Here is a 7953-nt window from a genome sequence, read left to right on the forward strand (position 1 = left end):
TTGCCAGCATTTTTATTTCATTTATGATTTCTCTTTCAGGTCATAGCCTATGAGACTGCAAGTGGGGCTCTGACAGCCCAAGGAGGAGATGGAGTCTGTCAGCAGTGAAAAGGGTTTTCTCTTCCAGCTGACAGGTAAAGGGTCCATTCAGTCTGGCAGTCCCCTCAGAAAAAAACCACTAATTAACACTTGTCATCTGCCACAGTCACAGGTAATTCCCACTCTGGAATTACCCATGGAATTACCCTGGAATTACCCAGGTCTTTGCATGGATTCCCGTTATTCCTTTGACAACTGGACCATGAAATCTAATTTTGCCAGGACGGAAAACGGTATCAGTGTTTGTGCCAGGTTTTGAAATGCATCACAATGAGCAGGGAAGTGTCTGCAGAGCTCTGGGAGCACAGAAGTGCTTCTCCCAGGACGAGGGGCATTGCTCTGACAAGCTGCAACAAGTAATTAATTACAAACAGCAAATTGGTCTCACGGGGCAAGCTTGGAGGTCATAAAAAAAAAGCAAAAGAGAACCCAAACAACTTGTTGATGGTTAACTGCAGTGAGGTAATTAATGAGAGAATGCACAGAGACAGCAGAGAACAGTGCCTGACTTTCATCATGTAAAATATTTATGATTAATGAAGTTATAGTGTTGTGAATGCACACTGAGCAATCCCTCTGTGACAAGTGGTCACTGGCTGAGGAACAGTCACAGTACCATGGAATATCCTGAGTAGAAAGGGCCCCACAAGCATCATCAATCCAGCTCCTGACCCTACACAGGACACCCCAATAATCCTACTAGGTGCCTGAGAACGCTGTGAAACTGCTTGTTTGTTCTGAAATGGGAATAAATTAAGAAGTTTTATGCACTCCTGGCACCAACAGTGACATAGTAATTCAAGTAGTAATTCAAGAAAAATACTTCCCATTGGCAAGGAGATGAGAATCATCTGTCTAAACCCACATATTTAGTATATTCTTTCCTGGGACACCACAAACAGAACATGAAAAGGGTTTTCTCTTCCAGCTGACAGGTAAAGGGTCCATTCAGTCTGACAGTCCCCTCAGATAAAAACCATTAATTACCACTTGTAATCTGCCACACTCACAGGTAATTCCCACTTTGGCAGGTCTTTGCAAACGTCCAAGCAATTACTGAGACAATTTGCACCCACTGGAGGGGATGTAATTCCTGCCCTTTGACATTTTTTTCTTATCTTTTGAATAATTTTGCTTGTAGATAGGAATGGGAAGGGGGGAAGTAAGGAAAGTGCATGCAAACAATAAATATGTCTCTTCAGTAGTCATGAACTGACATTTTACAGATGCAGAGTTCTACCCCGTGTGTGCTTTGAGGTGAAGGAACATCCTCGTAGCTCACAGAGGAAACCACAAATCCATGGCATCTTCATTAAGGTTATGCTCAAACATTTTTTCTACCCCCATCCCTTCTCCTCCTTTCCATCTTAGATATCAACCATTTCCTCCACCACAGGGCTTCGCTCTTCCTTCCCTGGTTGATTATTTCCACAACTTTCACCTTTCCCCGGCACTAACTCTGTCATATTCCATAAAATAGCAATTTTCCACTTTATGTTGGAGCATTTGTTGGTGCTGAGGCTGTAGTACCACACATCCCCTGTGCCTGCCAGTCACCAGCACTCCGTGCCTGCCTTGATTGATGTTCCTATATCTCTTGGAATTTGTCCTATCTCGCTCCCCCCTCTCTCCCCTTCTTTTTCAGGAGCTGCTGCTCTCCCATAAAACCAGTTTATATATCAATCAATGTTAGATGGGAATTTAGTGGTAACATCTGTGAGAAGTGCTCTGGTGTTCAGGGAGTGGATAAAACTGCAGGAAAGTTTGGTGCTTCCTAAAGTCCCTAAATACTCATCCTATAAAACAAGATTTACAGTGTTGTATCCACGGCACGGAAGTGCTCAACTTACTCCATAATATTCTTGGAAGGCTTTGCCTTGTCTGCCCAGCTTGGATTTGTGAGTGTGTTCGTGTGTGTTAAACTTCTTTTTGCAGCTGTTTTTAGCTTTTTTTATCCGATTTTATTGTGCTGTAAACTTTTGGTGGAAAGCTGGGTAATTTCCCTCACCACAACGTGGTAAAAAACTTGTGGCTATAAAGTAAAAAATATATATATATATATAGTGTTGTATTTGCCTCCAGCCTTGTTTCATTTTGCCTCTGCCTCTGTGGCCTTGAAGGTGATGCTCATTTTGCAGAGGTGGCTTTTTAATTAAACTTCTTTTCTTTGTCAAACTCAGCTCTCAAGGATTTTCAGCTTCCGCTGGCTCAGAGCAGAAAAAGATTTTACTGAAAATCATAATGTTCTGAAATTTCAGAATGACTTACTAAGTACAGGATGCAAGTTTTTTAAAATATATTTCAGAAATTCACCCAAAACTCTGAATATTTTCGAGAGATAATTAAGCTCAGCCTTAATGTTAAAGCAACTGGGTGAGAAGGAACAAACAGAAGGGACTTTTCCAAACTCCTGGCTCGGCTGAAATATAAAATTGACTCTTTTAAAACACTGAAAGTTGAAAAGGGCAGAAGAACCCACAGAGGAATAGCAGGAAAATTGTCTTATCCTCCATTTCATGTTTATTTTATGTGAGCTTTCTGTATCTGAATAAATTATATGGACTTTTACATCCTAAATGGCAGGACATGGATGATCAGTTCCTGACTGCCTTTCAAATGTCCCAGTTTTTTCCTCCAGGTTTTGAGGATTTAACCTTGGAAGTGTCCATGAGAGGCCAAGGAAAATAATGAATTAACTTAGATCTTGGTGAGTGGGCACTAATCAAACTTCATGAAAAAATCCTGGTGATTTTTTATTTTTTTTTTTTACCTCAAAAATTTGGACTTTTTGGGAATAACATCACTCAAAGTGTCAACTCATGATGATAATGATGATGATTATTATTTTCCTGAGCAGGGAATCTGCTCCATTCAGAAGATAAGGATTAAATTCTCTGTACAATAGATTTCCCTGCAATTTTTGCCTTTTCAGCTCAAAGTTTTCAAACAAACTTCAGGTAAAATGGGGAATATTGGTGAGGAATGTGGTGTCAGCCTAAAAGAATGAGGTAGTGACACATTTAAGTCAAGCAAGAACTTGGCCTGGAAATGTAATTAATGTCTTTTTCATTGAGTGAATAATAATGAAAGAAAGGGTAAAAAATACCTAAATACTGGAATACTTGAAAAAGGAAAAAAAAAGAAAGGAATTAAAGAAGAAAATACCATCACCACCAAAAAAATTCTGAGCAATCTGTAGGTAATATTTAGAGGCTACTTGCAATGTGAAACATAGAAAAGGATGATTCTGCATTTAATATTAAACCATAATAATTTCAAATTATTCACAGAAAATATTAATGTGTGATTCAGTTTTCCTTAAATATCCACTTTAATTGATTATGAAAAACAAAACAAACAAATCTTTGAGCAGTTTTTATGTAACAAATGCATGTTTTGAACACTTAAAAGCTGTTTTTCCTCTTTTTTTATTCTGCTTCATTTGTGTATCCAGCCAAGTTTCCAGGTGTGTGGGGCAACACAGAGATGGGTAAAGAAAATTATTGATTACAAAGCTACCAAAAGACAGAACAAGTTAGGAATGAAGTGATCATTTTTGTACACAGGGAAAGTTTCTCAGGGGAGAACCTCCAGTTCTGTTCCAGGGTGACTGGATTTAAATGTGTTTTTAATGAGCTCGGGGAAAGTGCTGAACAACAGGAGCAAAAATAGGCAGATTTGATGAAATTATTCAGATTTATTTGGCCAAACAAGAAAAGATGTTGGAGGGATCTACAGGAACTAGGAGGATAAAAGATAAAATATGTAGGTGCATTATTAAGGTTAAAAAATAGTTAATGAGTGTGGAAAGGGAAAAAAAAATATTTGATGGCTCTGGGTACAAAACCCAACAAGGATTTTTGCCTGTTTTAGTGCTGCTCAGAAAAACAAACCAAGGATTTCAGTAGTTTTGAATTCCAGGAAGGAAATAATACTTCAATTATTATGGGAGAACTTGTGAGTTCAAGATTGGAGTTGTTTGAATCAGAAACAAGGAAGGAAGAGGATTTTAGTATATCTGTGGTACAAAGAAAGGAAGTTGCTCAAACTTGTGTTTCATATTTCAGGAGTCCAGGGAGAGCTGAGCTGGATTAGGATTGATTTAGGATGGACTCGTGCTGCAGCAATGGGAATGGAACAGATTTAGGTTGGAATCAGACCTGGAATTCTGGGGTCTAAAACCAACCCTTGAATCTAGAAGCACCAAATATCCTTGGAGTCACAGCCAGTCAGGGAAAAGCTCCTTTTTTCTCAGTTTTTTGGCCTCAAATGCCTTGTTCTAATATCCTCACTTGAGCAAGTGGCTTCCACCTGCACACCAGAGATTTTTGGAATATTGTCCATAAAATCACAGGAGGTTGGAAAAGACCCCTAAGGTTGAGCCCAACCATTAACCCAGCCCAAGGTCACCACTAACCCACGTCCCCCAGTGCCACATCCACCTGTTCTCTGATCTCCTCCAGGGATGGTGATTCCACTGCTCCAGTGCCTGACCAACCTTTCCAGGAAGACATTTTTCCTGATATCCAACCTAAACTTCCTCTGGAGCAACCTGAGAAACAGCTGGAAGAACACTGGATCAAGGCTCTCCAGGAAGACACGTGGATATATCTGATGCAGGTATTTATCTATTTCTTATCTAACTTTACATTATGTTTTTCCAAAAAAAAAAAAACCAAAAAAAAAAACCAACCTTTTTTTTGATGGTAAAGCAAAGAAACCACATTTCTTGAGGTGCTACAGCTATTCCTGCTCTTTAATCCAGGGATGGCAATCGATCTTGTGGTGGGATTGCTCCTCTAGTGAGCTGGTAATAATGGATAAAGAGATAATGGATAAAGAGATGCTGTGATTCCTGAGGATTTCCTAACAACTTTTGTGATCACTTGTTCCATGTGTTCTTGTTTACCTGATTTCTACACTTCACAACCAACAAGACCCATGTCTTGGTATTTTCCTGGCTACTTTCTGCTGTTTCAGAGCTGTAATTTCTCCTGGTGTACTTAAAAAAATCGGCTTTTTCAAAAGCCATTCCTTGAAGTGAGAGGTGAGAAGTTGCTGTTTAAGAGCAGGTTTAAATTCCAAGTGAAAAATGCTTTACTGGTGTACAGCAACCCGAGAACTTGCAATACCTTCAGCTGCTATTTCAGTCTGTTCTCAGAGACTTTAGGCTTCATCCTGGAACATCCCTGGAGATTTGGGAAAGCAAATATAGCAAATGCCAGTCTGCTCTTTATAAATGTAGACTGGAAATGTGTTTCAAATCCAAAGGTTAAGCTGGCAGTATCAGGAAAAGCTCCATTTAACACACTCTGGGTGATTTTTTTTTTCAATGACAGCTCTTGATCAGATCATTTCACTATTAATTTTGACTGGGTTGGGTGAGTATTCTTTAATTTCAGTGAAAACTCTGTGTGGTTTTACACATTCCATGACATCTTTCCCAAGGGTTGCAGGTATTATAAACACCTGATTTCTTCTTGGATAGTTTAGTGGCTTTATTAGTTCAGAATCAGCTGATTGTAGAACAAGGCAAAGGGAATAAATACACACTCCAGTTTTTGCCACTGATTATACTCTCCTTGGCCTCTTGTCATCCTATTTCTCACCCATCAAATTTCAAGGACTTTAAAGCAATATGTTAAAACCCATGCAAATATGCGTAGAATTGTTCCGTGTTCCAGCAGATCCCTTTGGAAGATGAATCCACATGCAGAGCTCTGAATGTGGGCATTAAATCACTAGGTCCATATTGAGTTATGCAGTAAATTTGAGTCTTCCATCACCTTGGAGGATTTCAAAACTTACTGCAAACAATGAAATAATCACCATGAGTGGAGTTTCACGTGCCCCTTGCCCATCCCATCACTCAGATGGGAGTGAAAGCAGGACACAAAGAACTGATGGTCTTTACCCTTGAGCTGCCTTTGCAAAGGGATTAATCTGATTTCTTTCATTAGATCTCTGAGTTCCACTCAAAGACATCCCGTGTTTGGAGAGGAATGTAAATCTGTGGAATAAATCTCATTCTGGTGTCTCCTCCCAGCAAAATCAACTCCCCAAGTTATATTTAGCAGAGGCAGATGCTGCTGAAGTAGGGAAACAAATCTGTCTGGGCTTTCAGTGGGGCTTGGTAATGATGAAAACCGATGCCTTGAATGCATTTTTGTTTTTGGTTTTGTGCTCTCTGGCTTTATAAACCCTTGAAAATTGCTATAAATACAGCTGGGCACAATGCAGCATAACCAGAGGAAAGCATCAAACTGTCCTCTGTATTTTACAGTTCTGTACATTTCATTGAAATGCTTGTTTAAAATATGGATTGCTCCTTGCATTTCTGTGATCTCCCAAACATGACAGACAGAAGAACAAGGGACTGTGAGGGATTGTCATTCAGATCTGCAGTGTCACCAGTCTGAGAGAGAGGAGCCCAACGGGGTGAAAACAAACCTTCAGCTGCATAAAAAGAAGTAACGGAGTGAAGACAAATATTCAGCAGCATAAAAAGGAGTGTTTTGACCCCTTCATGTGTCAGTCATTCCTACTGTCCGTGGTACAGGAACACACCTGACAAAAAGGCTGAGTTTTACTGTTCCTTTCAGGTGCCCCTAAATAACCCTTGTTGTTACAGCTGCCAAGACTCACCTGATAAAACATGTTTGGGCTCTGTTAATCATCCTTTCTCTGGAGTCAGAGAAGTGAGGAGACAGTTCATCTTTTCTGAAGGGGAGAGAATAGAATTTAAAGCCTCTGAGTGTGTTGTGGGGTTGGGAAGCTGTTCCACACCCCGTTTGTGTGATATCCCAAATTACGGCATCACAGAATATGCTGAGTTGGAAGGGACCCAAAAAGGTCATGGAATAAGGGACAGATATTCTGGAATAATTGATAAACTGGGCAGTCTTCTGGAATTAAATGGGACATTCAGTCTAGAAAATAAAGGATATAACCCCCTCTGGACATGTAAGCCTATGGCTTGATCTTAAAGATTAAGGAGTTTCTTGCCTTCCGTGGGCAGAGCTGTCCTGAGGCCCCACTGAACACAGGGATTTTGAATACAGGCACAAATGAAAAATGTATTCAAATTATGGATTAAAACTTCCTCCCCCCATCTCCATCGAGGTTCCCTTTTGTCTCTCTGCTTATTTCCTGAAATTTAAATAAAATTCCGTGTCCTGGTCTGTGGGACAACTTGCCCTTTGAGGCCACTTCTCCTTGGTGGTTTTGACGTTCAAGGCAAGAACTGGACCTTTCTGAGGATTAAACACATCAACTGAATTAGATAAAGGTTTTATTAATCCTCTCAGGCAGGTTTCAGGAGCCCCTTCAATTGGCAGAAGAGATGAGGAGGAACAAGCTTTACCTGCAGGTGCAATTTCTGTGATTGGGATGAAGGAGGAAATAAATGACAACCTCTGCTTGTCCTCTGGCAGCACCAGCAAGAAGTGTTTGCATTTCCTCCATCAGGAAAGATTCAGGAGAAGGATATTTATTAAATAATATCAACTTATCCCATAAAACCTTTTATTTTCCTTGAGAAATTTCTTTATTTCTCACTTTAGCAATTGGATTATCTAATGCTGGAGCTGGTTTTCCTAGAAAATACAGTTGATATTTATTATGGATTTTAAATTGCATGTGCTGTTATTTCTCCAGATTTCCCTCCTGGCCCCCTGCCTTTTTTTTTGATTCCACATGTCTTTGTGTAATCTTCAAAAAACATCCCCAAAACAATAATTCTGTAGGTAAGTGATGACAGTTATAAAAAAATGACTTTGCTTTGGTTCCTGTCAATCCAGGAACACGTTGGATGGCTGACACCACCCTTAGATGTGTAGCTGGAATGGTGACATC

General features: G+C 39.9%; 1 long non-coding RNA gene across 3 annotated transcripts; it reads left to right on the plus strand.

Moving 5' to 3' along the window:
* Positions 1-733: 733 nt before the first annotated feature.
* Positions 734-7489, plus strand: LOC108505418. Of its 3 annotated transcripts, none has more exons than XR_001877501.1 (6): positions 734-802; positions 1326-1416; positions 2738-2806; positions 4167-4246; positions 4563-4719; positions 7407-7489. It is a non-coding gene; the product is annotated as an uncharacterized LOC108505418 (long non-coding RNA). The 3 variants fall into 3 exon arrangements; XR_001877500.1 differs by lacking the exon at positions 7407-7489 and adding an exon at positions 6460-6559; XR_001877502.1 differs by lacking the exon at positions 7407-7489 and adding an exon at positions 6460-6559 and having other exon boundaries at positions 762-1034.
* The last annotated feature ends 464 nt before the right edge of the window (positions 7490-7953 follow it).

This window comes from Lepidothrix coronata, unplaced genomic scaffold, assembly GCF_001604755.1.
Source record: "Lepidothrix coronata isolate B3197 unplaced genomic scaffold, Lepidothrix_coronata-1.0 Scaffold190, whole genome shotgun sequence".
In the NCBI taxonomy this organism is placed as follows: Eukaryota; Metazoa; Chordata; class Aves; order Passeriformes; family Pipridae; genus Lepidothrix; species Lepidothrix coronata.